The sequence below is a fragment of the Chlorocebus sabaeus genome, chromosome 22 (assembly GCF_047675955.1).
Source record: "Chlorocebus sabaeus isolate Y175 chromosome 22, mChlSab1.0.hap1, whole genome shotgun sequence".
NCBI lineage: Eukaryota > Metazoa > Chordata > Mammalia > Primates > Cercopithecidae > Chlorocebus > Chlorocebus sabaeus.
The window spans coordinates 65674737-65689751 of NC_132925.1; the positions used below are offsets into that span (position 1 = coordinate 65674737).

At 38.2% G+C, this 15015-nt stretch overlaps 1 pseudogene; it reads right to left on the bottom strand.

Moving 5' to 3' along the window:
- Positions 1-1111: 1111 nt before the first annotated feature.
- LOC103227912 (heat shock protein HSP 90-beta-like) lies at positions 1112-3389 on the bottom strand (annotated as a pseudogene).
- Positions 3390-15015: the final 11626 nt, after the last annotated feature.

Here is a 15015-nt window from a genome sequence, read left to right on the forward strand (position 1 = left end):
CAGAAGGACAGCTTCTAAAAACCCTGACACTATGACACAAACAGCTTTCAAACTATTCCTCCTTAAAAAAATCTCAAAGGAATTTTTCCCACCAAATTGTAACATTCACTACCTGCCTGAATGAACAGAACCATTGGCAAGAATTGGCATATTGATGCTTTGTTAAGATTCTCATTCATTTCCTACTCGATTTCTTACATTTCCAGGCTGATTACTTTCCGTTCCAGAAATGCAGTTATTTTTTCTCTACATGGCTGCTTGTTTCTTTTTACACCTGTACAACAACTGCTTCTTATAGCTAAGGGGTTATATCATTAATTTAAAGACAACAGCACTAAGTCCTGTGGATTTTTCAAAGCAGAAGTTTTATTTCTCAGAAAGTTAAATTCTTCTTTCTTTTAATAGAATTAGTGAGTCAGAATCATATTATACATTTTTCTTCTTTCCAGAACTATGATGACACAGGTAATTTGATTAAGCTAAGAAGCTCAATTCATGTCACCTGTTCTGTTATAAATGTATCAGTACAACTGGGAAAATAATTTTATTGAAAATATTAAATTTGGTGCAGGTTGCTTTTAGATGTCATTTTTGTCTGTCATGTAGGACCTTATCATCCATTGATTTGCCCTGGAATCTGACTGTTTATGAATCAAAAAATGCATATAGGGTGGCTACTGAACATGTCTTTAATGAAGAATGCAAATAAGCTTGTAGTCCTTGCCAGCAAGGAGCTTACTACCTATTTGGAAATGCAAGGAATATACACAATGATGTTGAATTAGAATAACAGGAGTTGGTAAAATCTAAGACAACAAAAAAGAAAATCCACCATGCTGTGTACAAACAAGAGCCAAATATTGGATGGAGACTAACAGTTATTGGAGGGAGAGAGAGATGCTGAAGGCTTATTAAGAATAAGAGTTATCCCTTTAAATTTTTTGTATAAAACTGCATCTTCTTTATTTTGCATACTTCAATTTCAGAACAAAATAAACAAAAAACCCATAATATGCAACATCCAATGCTGTTGTGAAATTAGGGAGGGAATGGGAGTAGAGGCCCTTGTTTCCTGCCTTAGACACAAGGACAGGAGAGAATAAACACAAGACATCAGCAGAGGGAGCCAGGTAAGACAGGACCACTCAAGGCTGCAGTGGGAGCCATGGGGACACTATTCAGAGGGCACAGGTTTCCAAATATAAACTCCTAGTCGACCTCCCTGCAAGACACATCTTCATCGCCCTTGAGTGAGGAGGGAGGATTATATCAGGAACAGCAGCACCGGCTTCCTGTGCTGCCACTTTATCTTCATCAATAGCTAGACCTAGGTTGTTCATGGTAGGTGCTATTGGAGTAGGTCTGGGAATCCTCAGGGGAGAAGTCAGAAGAGAGCCCCACAGTTTCAAACAGCAGCACCACCAGGTCTTTGACAGCTTCGTCGTCCTTGTCTGCCTCAGCCTTCTGCTGCAGTGTCTCCACAGAAGGTTGGTCAAGGTTGATCTCCAGGTGCTTTTTGGCCATCACGTAGCCCATCATAGAGTTGTCTCAAAGTGTCTGAGCTTTCACAATCTACTTCACATTTGCTGTAGGTGCCAGTCACAGTGCAGCAGGATGAAGAAACAGACTATTGGAGATTGTCACTTTCTCAACCTTCTTATTCAAGATTTCTTTCAGGAGCTTGCAGAGGTTCTCAAACTTTGCCTTGCTCTCCTCCATTTTCTTCTTCTCCATCCTCAGGTAGCTTAAGACCCTACTAGGTAACAGACCAGGCTCTTTCCACCAAACTTATTGAGCTGCCGCATGCAGTGCTCAGCAGTGAGTTTGGTCACATATACTACCTCAAAGCCCTGCTTCCTCACTCACTCCACAAAAGCAAAGTGGGCCACCTGCTCTTTGCTCTTGCCAGTGATGTCATAGATGGACTTCCCGTCTCCATGTGAGAGACATGCTCTGACAGAGATGTCATCTCATCTCCAGACTGGGTCGTGTGATAGTGCAGCAGCTCAGACAGGCATCACCAGTTAATAGAGTCCTCATGGATTCCAACCTTTAGATTTTTAGAGAATTCCTCATAGAATTTCTTACAACATTCCTTATCTTCTGCCAGCTCAGAAAAGAGCTCATGGCACTTCCCAACAGTGTTTTTGTGTGGACTTTCAGGGTTCTACTCTGCTGGAACACTTCTCGGGAGATGTTTAGGGGCAGATCTTCAAAGTCAACCACACCACAGATAAAGCTGAGATACTCTGGTGTCAGCTCATCATAGCACATGCTGGACATAGAGGCTGATGTTTTTCTTTTCTCTGTTGTTCTCAAAGAGGTCAAAGAAAGCCCTACTATTTTCTCAGAGAGGTCAAAGAGAGCCTGATGAGCGATGAATAACAGTGCCCTGAATTCCAACCGACCTTCTACAGAGATGTGCTTGACTGGCAAATAGTCTTCCCAGTCACTGGCAAGGCTCTCATAGAACTCTCCATACTCTTCCTGGGTGATGTCATCAGGCTTTCTGATCCAAATGGGCTTGGTCTTATTTGGTTCTTCCAGATCAATGCATTTTTGTTGTTGTTGTTGTTGTTGTTGTTGTTGTTGTTGTTGATCTTCTTGGTTTTCTTTTTCTTATCCTTGTTATCCTCCTCACCTGAACCCACATCTTCAATCTTGGGCTTTTTCTCATCATCTTTATCATCCTCTTCTTTCTCACCTTTTTTTTTTTTTTCTGCCTTATCATCACTGACTTCCTTCATTCGTTCCTTCTCCAAACAAAGGGTGATGGGATAGCCTGTAAACTACGAGTGTTTCTTTGACCTGCCTGTCTTACAAATACTCTGTCTGGTCTTCTTTAAAGTGGAGGATCATTTTGGTGCCTCTGCCAATGGGATCAACATGGTCAGCACATACAGTGAAGAAACCCCTAGTATAAGACTCCCAGGCGTAGTGTTCATCATCATTGTGCTTTATGATCACAACCACTTTTTCTGCCTCCAGGTAGGCAGCATAAAAGCCAACACCAAATTGTCCAGGCCTGGAAATGTCTGCACCAGCCTGAGGAGCCTCCATAAATACTTTAACACAAGATTTGGCAATAGTTCCCAAATTGTTTATGAGATCGGCCTTGGTCATGCCATTGCCTGTGTCTACCAAATTAGGGTGTATTCCTGAGGGTTGGAGATGACGTCAATTTTCAGCTCTTTACCACTGGCTAACTTGGAAGGTCCTGTGAGGTTCTCAAAGCAAGTCTTGTCCAAGGCATCAGAAGCATTAGAGATCAACTCCCATATGAAAATCTCTTTGTAGTAGCAGGTATTGATGATGAGAGACATGAGTTGGGCAATTTCTGCCTGAAAGACGGAAGTCTCCATCTCCTGCTCTACATGGTGCATCTCCTCAGGTATCTTGAAAGGAAAAGACTAACAAGTGCTAGTGAACAAGGTGGGCTGGGACTGTTCAACATGCACATGACCCCAAAGCTGCATGGGAGTGACTCAAGAGCAAAAGTTGACTTTTAATGAGTGGCTATTACCTGCCAGGCATTGTGGTGGGCATTTTATACTTGATATGTTTCAATTTAGAAATAAACAAATGCATGGTTATTTTTAGATCTACTTTTCACAAGAGGACAATGCTGAGACTTTTAAAATAAATGTTAGTGAGTGGTCCAGGTGAAATTTGAACCCAGACATATTTGGCTGCAAAGCCTGGGTTCTGTTTGCAACCTATACTTTATAAAAACATGCCAGGCAATGGGTAGGAGGATTTGATCTGATTATTGAAAAAGTAGTAAAAGATAAAGTGAGAAAGAGGCAGAGAGTTAAGGAAGGAGGAAGAAGAAATGAGAACATTTTAGGCTACAAAAATAGCATGAGAATGGGGGCAAAAATATATATATAAAGTGTTTGACGAATAATGCGTATATGGATTTGCTTTGATCAAATGTAGGGGATGCTTACAAATGTGCCTAATGGCATAGTCTCTGGATTTTTACAGTTGGGTTTAAATTCAAGCTCATCCATTTATACCTGACCTCTCCTAGGCAGATTACAACTTCACATAGAATAGTTGTGATGATTTAAAGAGCTAGTACAATTTAGGTGCTGGTAATACAGATTTTTTCAGTATGTGAAAATTCATCAAGTGGTACAATTATGTGTGCTTCCTGGTATGTGTATGTCAGAAAAAGACTTTTTTTGTAAAAGGAGCTAATGCATGTGTAAGCATTCACTGAATGTTAATTTATTATTCTTAATGTATTCAGGACAGTGAGATATTAGAATAAGATCTTAGCAGAATGTTGGAGCATTGTAAAGGGCCTCTTACCTGAAGAGGGTCAAAGAAGGATTGGAAAGATGGAGATATATTCACAGTGTTGTTTAGGAAGTTTGTCTTTGTCTCAGTGTATAGAATGAATTGGAATTACAGAAGGATATAGAACAGTGAGACCAATGAAAAGATTTTGTTGTCACACAGAAGTCCAGTAATATGGTCCTGAGGCAAGTGATGGTGAAAAAGAGAGATTCCACAAAGGAAAAATCAATAGGATTGGACAGTGGGATGTAATAGGGAAAGAAAGTAAAGATTCAAAAATAACTTCTCTAGTCTTTACAGTAAGAATGATTGGAAGAAAAACCTGAGCGGGGGAGCAATGGCAAGGAGGTTGATTTTAGATAAATCCAGTTCCAAGTGTCAACATCTGGTTGGCAGCTGGATGTGTCAATCAACAATAGAGAACACTCTCCAAGAACTAGTAATTACATAATTAGTAACTACATAAAGTGTGAATAGTTTGTTGTGATTATTACACAAAGTAAGATCCAAAAATCTGATAGTACAAACTGAAAAATTTTCAATATGATTATGTGTATATTTCATAGTTTTTCTCTTTGGTCCTATAGTTAAACCATATTTATCTCTGTCTCTAAATAAATAATTCAGAAAAAAGCATCTGAACCTATAGAAATCTATAAAATCCCCAAGTTTGGTGACATTTTAGTTACAGAGAGTAGACTTCTGTAACCATAATAGGTAGAGTTTAAATTAAATGATTGTCACATGTTGGTAAAGTGCAAGTACCTTTTTTGAAGACCCCATATATTCTCTCTTTCAAAGAGTGTTTATTATTTCTTGAACTTACCTTTAAGAGATTTAGAAAGAGAGGATTAATTATTTTCTATTTATGAGCACAAATGTTATTGAGGACTTCCTTTTATATTTACCAAAAAGGGAACCCAATCATAATATATTGAAAACTTATACCCATCACACAGCAAATTCTGGATGAAAACCTCACCCACTACTGGATTAATGTCATTTCTGTTTCTCTGGTATTAACATAATATAAAGTAAGAATGAGTTTCAACTTTAGGATCCAGGGAAAATGCATGTGTGTGGGAGGGGGTATGTGTTGTGGGTTTGTATGTCTATGTACACACATGAATACATGCATGTGTAAATATAAAGGGGTGGAAGGAAAATTATAAAATAAGTTTACTCTAGTTGTCCAAGGGAAGTTGATTTTATAATTAAATATTTAGAAAAATTCAATCCTTTGGTAATGTAACATGTTGAGGCAAGATGTCTTAAAAATGTCTCTTTAAAATATAGCTATTTGTAAAAGTTCTGTCACTCAAGCGTTTACATTTTTCTGAATTCAAACATAAATATTTGCATGCTAGAGTATGCAGAAAAATGCCAATAGCGCAGAGGATATTTGCCTACTAGCCATGCCTCAAAAATAACAATGCTGTTTCAGCAGACACATTTTGGGGTACCCAAGAGGATGTGAAGACAAGGTTAAGTTATTAATGAATCTGCCTGTGAAGTTAAGAACTAGAATGATGTTATTGCTCTGCAAACCTCCTCTTCTCTCCATCTGCCCCAGACAAAATGTCAGTTATTCACTGGTGATTACATCAGTGAATTTTCCTGATTATCTCCTGGGTGCATAGAACTGCTAATATTATAAATAGAAATAATTCTAAGATATAATCCTAGCTCTCAAATAGCCTAGTTAGGTACATGGCTAAGTACTTAAAAAGGAAAGCTAATAATATAAGTAAGGGTATATAATTTAGTGGGCAATAGTATATAATATAAAATAGTTTGGAGATTAAAAGGGAAGGAAGCCAATCCTAGTGATCCACTGTATACTAACTACTAGTCAGCATGAATACTTGAATCAGGATGATTGTTCCTCACTGCTATACCCTCAGCACCTAGAAGAGTGCCTAGGATGAATAGAGACTGAATACATGTTTGTTGAAAATGATTCTCTCATTCAATATGCACAAAATTCCTAAAGAGTAGATATCTCCACTTTATAGATGTTACAATTGAGGACATGAAAGATAAGTAGCATGTCCTGAATCACATAGTGGCACAAAATGAGATTTAAACCCAGGTTCACCTGTCACCAAAAATCTTACTTTTGCCACTAAAAGGTGGCAGAACTCAATGGAGATGAACCAGTTCAGTGCTGGTTTGGACAAAAATATGTAGTCTAAGGAAATTGGTCAGAATTCCATAGGAGACTGATAATTTTTTAAATGAAGATTATAATTGATAATGTAAAGCTTTAAAATTGTTAAAACTTAGGTACATCTGATCTAAGGTAGTGGGTTGTCAGGATATCAATATTTAATTTCCAAAGAACACAAGCATTGTTTTTAAGGGACTGTTAATATTTTCTCACAGCTTAAAATGAGCAGACGGAAAGAATGACCTTCAACTTTCTATAGGATTTTACATCCAACAGTAGAAAGTGCCGCATGTAAGATTTACACTTGACTAGACTGGTGACAACTGCAGCTTCTGTCCTAACGGCCTGCAAGAAATGCTGATACCAAACAAGAGGAAAGTCATGGCATAAAATTGTCTATGAAAGTTTGGTTTTGAAAGTGCACTTTACATACAGTGCAAAGTTTCACAGTTTGATTGAAATAGTTTTTCCTTGCCTAACTTAATGTTAGTAAATATTCTAGTGTAAGTTAGTGTATAACAGATTCAGTAATAAAAAATAAAACAAAATCAACTAGATAAATTAAAAACAAAATTATAAAACTTAATGTAACATCTAGTATGTGGAAAAAACACTATGATGTCTTAGAACAACAATGAGAATGGGTTGTCTTTTTGTTTCTTTCTATAAAAAGATATTAATCAAGGGTGCATATTCAACACAGGGCAAGGCATGCAGTATAATTACAATGCATGCAGTAGAAGAAAGATATCCTCAGGCATTATCCATCTATTTTCAATAGTGTGGATTTTTGACACAGAATTAACATAGAACTATCAAAAAAGTAATTGCAGAACTTTTAAATAGTAATCAACATGAGTTTTTTGTCCAATTGAAGCAAGGGAGATAAATAGATTGCATCTATGCATTTCCTTCTCACTCAGCCCCACATGCCCTTGGACCCATCGGCCCAATATCATTGCTGTCCATTGAAATAACAGTAATAGTTTTACTGCAGTCGAGTGATGTGGCCAGTGCTTTGCTAACCCACTTTATGTAATTTATATACATAAATTAGAAATTATCTGACACAATTATGGAGGCTGAGAACTCCCACAATCTGATATCTACATGCTGGAGACCCAGGAAAGCAGATGACGTAGTTCTAGTCTGAGTTCAAAGGCCTGAGAGCCAGGAGAGCCAGTGTTGTAAGTTCCGTTCAGAATGTAGGAGAAGACTGAGGTCCACTTTGGAAACAGGCAGAAAGTAAATTCTTCCTTACTCCTCCTTTTCATTCTGTTCAAGCTTCCTCAGGTTGGATGGTGACCATGACAGTGGGGACAGCAATCTGCTTCACTTTGCCTACTGATTCAAATGTTAATCTCATCCAGAAACACCCTCATCGACATAGCCAGAGTAATATTTGACCAAATATCTGAACGCCCCATAATACAGTCAAGTTGACACTTAAAATTAACAATCACAAAGAATAAATGGGATGATAGAGGAAATTTTACCTTCATAGAACCAGGCATGGGAAAGCAGTGCAGCAGGACCTGCACCCTACATCTTAGTCTGAAAGCCATGCTCCCTCCCACCATCCTGCATTGCCTGATCTCAGACAAAGCTTCAATGCAGTGCTTTGGGTGGGAACTGCAGGCGATCAGGGTTGGCATCCGGGATAAATTATGCCATCCACCTCTGAGACTTATGATTGCCAATTGTGTATTTAAAAAAACAAAATGGTATGCCCTGGGGAAAAGGAAAATGTAAGGGTGGCCGGCAAAGGAAGATCAGATAAAAATAGACTGTAAACAACACACAGAAGAATTTGGAATTTGGACTGAGGGCTGCAGAGTATGGTGACCAACTCGTCCTGTTTTGCTTAAGACTCTCAGTTTTAAAAGTCAAAGTCCTGTGTCCTTGGAACTCTCTCAGGTCCAGGCAAACAAATTAGGCACCTTACAATAGAGAAGTGATGCTCAAATTGTCTCTTGTGAAAACTGATTTTTGTTTCCTAACCCATTGAAGACTAACACTTTTATAAAATGCGTCACTAGAATGAAATGGAAAAAGGCACACAAGCTCACACTTTCATATTAAATTCAACAGATATAAATTACTCTAACAAATGGCTGTAAAGGTTACTAAAATACTTACTCTTAATTTCTATACTCACCTTTTGGGGGACCAGTTACAACCCATTTGAGACGGGTCCTGGTGTAAGGACCGCACCAATGCAGGAATGAGGATCTATTTGTACAGTCTGAAAAGTGAGGAGGCAGAATGAGCACCTTTATTCTGGCATGATGGATTGCAATTGGAAAGGACTAGAACAAGGAGAATAGATGGTAGTAGAAGAGGGAGGTATGAAGGATGGGCAGAGAACAGGTGAGCAAAGAAAGGAAATCCCAGTGACCTGAATACAGAGATCAAGGAATGGAAACAGAGCTCATCTTGAAGTTCTTCACTAAATGAAGTCTTCTGTAGTCACTGGCCTTAAAAGCTTAAGAAATTACATTTAAGAAATAATAAAACAAAAGCAGAATGTAGACTGTTTGAGAGAGTGGGCTTTGGTTGTAAGTAAACTGCCCATGCCCAAATCCAAACAACCCTAGTTGTTATGAGTTACTTGACCATGGTGTGTTTTCACCACTCTCTGTCTCAGTTCCTTTATCAATAATATGCCATTTCTCCTAGTATCTATCCCAAAGTGTTGTTGTGATATAGAGTGAGATTGATTTTTTTTTGAGACGGAGTTTTACTCTGTTGCCCAGGCTGGAGTGCAGTGGCACCATCTCGGCTCACTGCAACCTCTGCCTCCCAGGTTTAAGTGATTCTCCTGCCTCAGCCTCCTGAGTAGCTGGGATTACAGGCATGTGCCACTATACCCGGCTGATTTTGTATTTTTAGTAGAGACAGAATTTCTCCATGTTGGTCAGCTGGTCTCGAACTCCCGACCTCAGGTAATCTGCCCGCCCTGGCCTCCCAAAGTGCTGGGATTACAGGCGTGAGCCACCGCACCTGGCCATTTTATTATTTATTATAAATAATAAAATGATCCTATTTATATATCTTATATATAATATATACTGATGTATATTATATACTATATAAATAATTTGTAATTTATTATATATAATGGTATATGGTATACTTATATCTATATACATATATAAATATCTGCCATTTAGTACTATAACTGGCACATAGCTAATGGTTACTCTTTGCTCGTTATAAATATGCATAAAACATCTCAGTAACAATCATTCCAACCTCATATCTTTTGGGAAATTTTTGCCTCCATTTACAAACTGATTTAATAGTAACCTATGAAAAAGTGTGATTCCTTATTTATCAGGGAAAATTTATGGTATATTCTCCTATTGACTTCGAAATTTGTGAGCACTTGCCAACATTGTACATGCTGATTTATGCCACAATTGTTTGGCCCCCGCCAAAATACCATGCACTGTTTAGAAGAAAGAGGTTTATTAACAGCAGTCAATCTGGCTCTATTTCACTTGTGCCTATTTGAAAGCTTCCTTGCAGCATGACTACCAAAGTTGTTGCTGTATTGGTTCTCAGCATTACTCCATTTTCCCTTGGTTTCCTGATCTCATTTCTTTATGTATCTCATTTACTCTCCAGGTACTGCTTGTGCCTCCTGTTAGGGGCATATGTTTTCTCATGGTACTAAGCTTGGTTGATACCTATCCTAGTGCAGTTGTTCTCTGTAGTCAACATCACTTTGTCCTCCTGGTGCATATATAACATAGAAGGAGTAAAATTTACAGAGGCCCTGGGGCAGTAGGATGCTGGCATGTCTGAGAGTAGCAATAGGAGAAGGGTATGGCCAGAAGAAGCAGGAGCAAGAGGGATGGACAAGATATAGACATTGAGGTCCAAGACAAGGAGGGAGTCAGATCTAGCAAACCTCTGGATCATGGCAGGAACTTTAAGATTGCTTTAAATGTGATAGAATTCATTAGAACATTGAGCAGACTATGGTATGAACTGACTCACTGACTGCCGTGTGTTGACTAGACTATCTGTGGGCAAGGGTGAAAGCCACGTTACCAAGAAAGACTCAATATGCTAATATAGATCAGTCCATTTCTCTTTACCAATACTAGGTACACTGCTGATATCATAGGCTTTGATTTTACCTGTTTACCTATAGATTATTTCAACTTGGAGACCATATAAAACCACAGAAAAGTCAGCAGAAGGAGAGCAGAAGCATCAAGAGTCATGAGAGCTTCTCATGCCCTGAGATACAGAAAAAACAAACTTGGTCGACTGTCTGATCCAAGATTTATACTTTGTGAGGTTTAACTGCCATTAGGAGTAATGCAATGGTGTGCCTGGAAAACCAAAAAATAAAAAGTAGATCTATAGTTTTTGCTAATTTCCAAGGTGTAAATACTCCCACCACAGCCAGTTTCATGCTACCAAAGGGACACCACTGATGCGGAGTCGGGACGAGATATGCACGAGCACTTCTTGCGAAGTGGACAGCAAGCCAGTGGTACATGAGTGTGAATGCTTCCAGTGGCTTTCCTATTATTAGCTTCTTTGAGTGAGTGTCAAACCTTGAGTGCTGGATCATCCACCTCCCATTTCATCTCTTTTGACCCTTGAACTTCTCTTTAAAGGGCTTCCTTGATCGTTCTGGCCTTTCCTTGTTTCCCAGTTATTAGAAACATAAGACACCTACAGGGGATGTCTTGAGGTCTCAGGATAGAATATTTAAAGTACAGCATGTAGGTTCACCCATGTTTTAGTATTAATCTTTTTTAAAAAATGCCAGTTTTTAATCTTCACATCAGTTCTATTAGATTTACAGATTCATAAACAGATGTAGTTGTTAAAAAGTGAGAAACAGAATATTCTATTTAGCACACCGACGTTTATAGTACATGTCAAATTGCTTTTAATCAAAACATTTAAAAAATTCATAATGTCTACAAGTCAGAAAAGTTTCCTGGAGTTGTTAACTTTGCATACACAAAAGTATTATATGTTTTAAATGTTATTTTCTATTCAATTATTTTCCAGAAGTAGATGGGTAAGCTTTTAAATTAACTTATCTTACCAGACCACTGAAATTCTCATCCATAAACAGGGAAGCAGATCCATTGAATGAGAAATGAACTTCAGGACTATCCATTATTCTTGGCAAACTAAATTATAGTCTCTACTCTTTATTTGAGAATCAGTGTTTCACCTGGTTTCAGAAGTGATCAGTAAGAGTGACAAGAAAGAGAAAAAAGAGAAAATCCTTCCTGGGCAAATACTTTCGCATCACTAATGAGATCAAGTCATTAAACCATGAAAAGCATTGTGAAAATCCCTGGGTTGTTTTCAGACAAGTAACATTTTATAAAGTTAAAGATATCTGAGCTTCTAGCAGCCAAAATGGGTATGAGGAAGTTTAGTGCTTGAATTTGCACACTTCAAACTGTCAGCTCCTTCAATGTGGAATGATTAACAACAGTAAATTCTTAGAAATTTTCCCCTTATATCTTGGCTATTGTGAATAATACTTCAATGAACATGGAAGTGCAGACATCTCTTCAACATACTGATTTCAATTCCTTTGGGTTTATACCCAGGAGCTGGATTGCTGGATCATATGGGAATTCTATTTTTTGTTTATTTGTTTTTTGAAGACTCTACATACCATTTCTGATAATAGCTGTAGTAATTTACAATGCCACCAACAGTGTATAAGGGTTTCCTTTTCTCCACATCTTCCCAATGCTTATTTCATCTTTTTGATAATAGCCAATCTAACAGGTGTGGGATGATATCTTATTGTAACTTTAATTTACATTTTTCTTATGATTAGAGATATTGAGTATTTTTTCATATATCTGTTGACCATTCATGTGTCTGTTTTGGAGAAATGTCTATACAAGCTAAAAATAAACATTTTATATATTCTCACTACAAAGAAAGATGATAAATATTTAGGATGATGGCTTGGTAATTAGCCTGATTTGATCATCCACAATGTATACATATCTCAATTAAAACATCACCTTGAACCCCATAAATGTATACAATTATTATCTGTCAATTAAAAATATGACTTAAAAAAGTAAGTTCTTAATTTGCAAAAGGATCTCTGCCAATATACCCGCTAATTAAATTACTAATCAGGCAATAATCCCTAATGTTACATTACCTAGAAAATGAAATGACAAGGTCATAATTATCTAAAGCATTACTTTAAAAGACTTGGGGAGAAAAGCTAAGCAAGCCATGGCTCGCTGAAGAGGTGAGATGATATGAGGACATTCAAGTGGCCATAGTTCATTTAACCACCTTCCTGTGCTATTCGGAAAATTGTGTTCAACAGTAACTAGCTCATTTAATACCTGGAGTGAACCATTCAGATGGTTAAACAAATGAGATTCATACAAGCCTCGTCACCCTGTAATTCACATCTCATTTGCTCTTTCCTTTGTGCTAACATCTGCTACATTACTCTTACTATTTGGACAACTCTTGTAAACTCCCCCACTGAAAACTTGCAAAGCAGTGTTCAGTTTCATTGACGTGATGTATGTTCTGCTATCTCCTTGAAATGGAACGTAGGCAACTTTAAAATGCTGTGTCGCACTTAGACTTTAGGGAACACCTAAGTTTTTTTTTATTATTATACTTTAAGTCCTAGGGTAGATGTGCACAACGTGCAGGTTTGTTACACATGTATACATATGCCATGTTGGTGTGCTGCACCCATTAACTCATCATTTACATTAGGTATATCTCCTAATGCTATCCCTCCCCCCTCCCCCCACCCCATGACAGGCCCCGGTGTGTGATGTTCCCCTCCCTGTAATGCTGCTTTTCTGAACCCAAAGTCATATTCCTAAGATCTCATGTTATAGAATTCTAATTCAGCAAAACATTCTTTCATACCCACTGAACACTCTCGCAGTTAGCAAGCATCTGGTACTTCTGATAACCTATGTGCTGACTTTACAAACCCTTCTGAAGCAGCAACATGAATCCATGTGAAAGTACCAAGTCTTTCCATTGTCCCAGAGAGTTGCTGACACCTAAATATAGCTCATTCTTGCCTCTTACAACTACCCAAGACATTTGTGGGTATTTCTGATAAGCTACCATAGTTTACAAACTGGTAAAGCAGATAGAGACTACAGATATCCTCTAGAAAATGTGAATTAAATGCTTTCTCTTTTACAAGGAAATTTTTAAATCCAAGTGTCTGTTGAGCTACATAGTAAAGAAGGAGGTGAAACATCCCTCTCAAAGATGGATTTTTATAGTTATAGTAGGTCTCCCAGGGTCTTGAAGGCATTCAGATTAGGATGTTTCTGGCTTCCCCAGAAGTGATCCAAACATTGATCTATAAGGCAGTTTTACTGAAAAATGCCACAGTTGTGGCTGGCTGGGGCCAGAGTCACAGGCAGTAAAAGAATTTGCCAAGAAAGGTAAAGAAAGGCACATTTACTAGAGAAAATACAAAGATACATTGCAAGGGTGCAACAGATAGGACAGCAGAGAAGGGGCTGTCTGCCAAGAGGCAGTGGCTGGAGGGAAGTTTTATAGGGTTGTGCTGGAGGGGACTACCTGTGTAATGAGGTCCTGCTGCTGGGACTACACGCAGAACGAGGTAGTGGGTTGTTTGTGATGACCCATCTTTCAGAACAATTGTTTCCCCCAACCTGGGGCCCCTTCCTCATTGTTGCTTACTTAAGGACTCCACTAAAGCAATTTATGCCAACCTTAAATTAAAATTATTTTCTAACAGATCTTAAGACTCACCTCAAGTACCAATAAAAATTTTAGAAAATTTCCAATAGTTATGGCCATCTTGTTAGGGTGACTACTGCATACTTTTGTCATAATATTGAGAGTCTATTCCAAAGAATGATGATACAAAGATGATTAATAAACATCATTAGCAACTTAAGAAGCTTTTAACCTCTTTAAGGAGGCAGATGTAAAGCCACATTTTATGGTAATACATGAAGTCCTACGAAGGTTCAGTAAGAGCAAGGGCCATTCCATTATGGCCTCCACTGAGTTCCCAATCCTTATTATGATGCCCATGCATAGTAGTCACTTTGTTAGCATTTGTTGGAGGAAGGAAACCTGGAAGCACAAATGTTTGATCATGAAATACAAACACTGTACATTTTATCCAGACTGGAATTCAGACTGTTTCCTGGAAGGGATTGTGTCTCAATTGGGTGTTAAACCATAAATATAAATTAATTTGGCAAAATAAAATTTAAAAGGAAACTGGGTTTCCAGACAAAGGAAATACCAGAAGCACAGAGTCATGAAGTAGCACCTTGCTTCTGGGAAATAGAAGCAGTTTGGTATTATGATGGAGTGAAGTGTAAAATGAGAAGAGTGGGAGGGGGTGGCTGGAAAAAGAGGAGGAGTCAGAAAAGCTGTTGGATGCCTCTCTAATAGTGAGCCTGGAGCCATGGGGAGGTTTTAGAGAAGGGAGTAATTTGGTATAGCTGCCGTGGTGATAGTTCAGAGCTCTGGCTCTGAGAAGAATAAATCAGTAG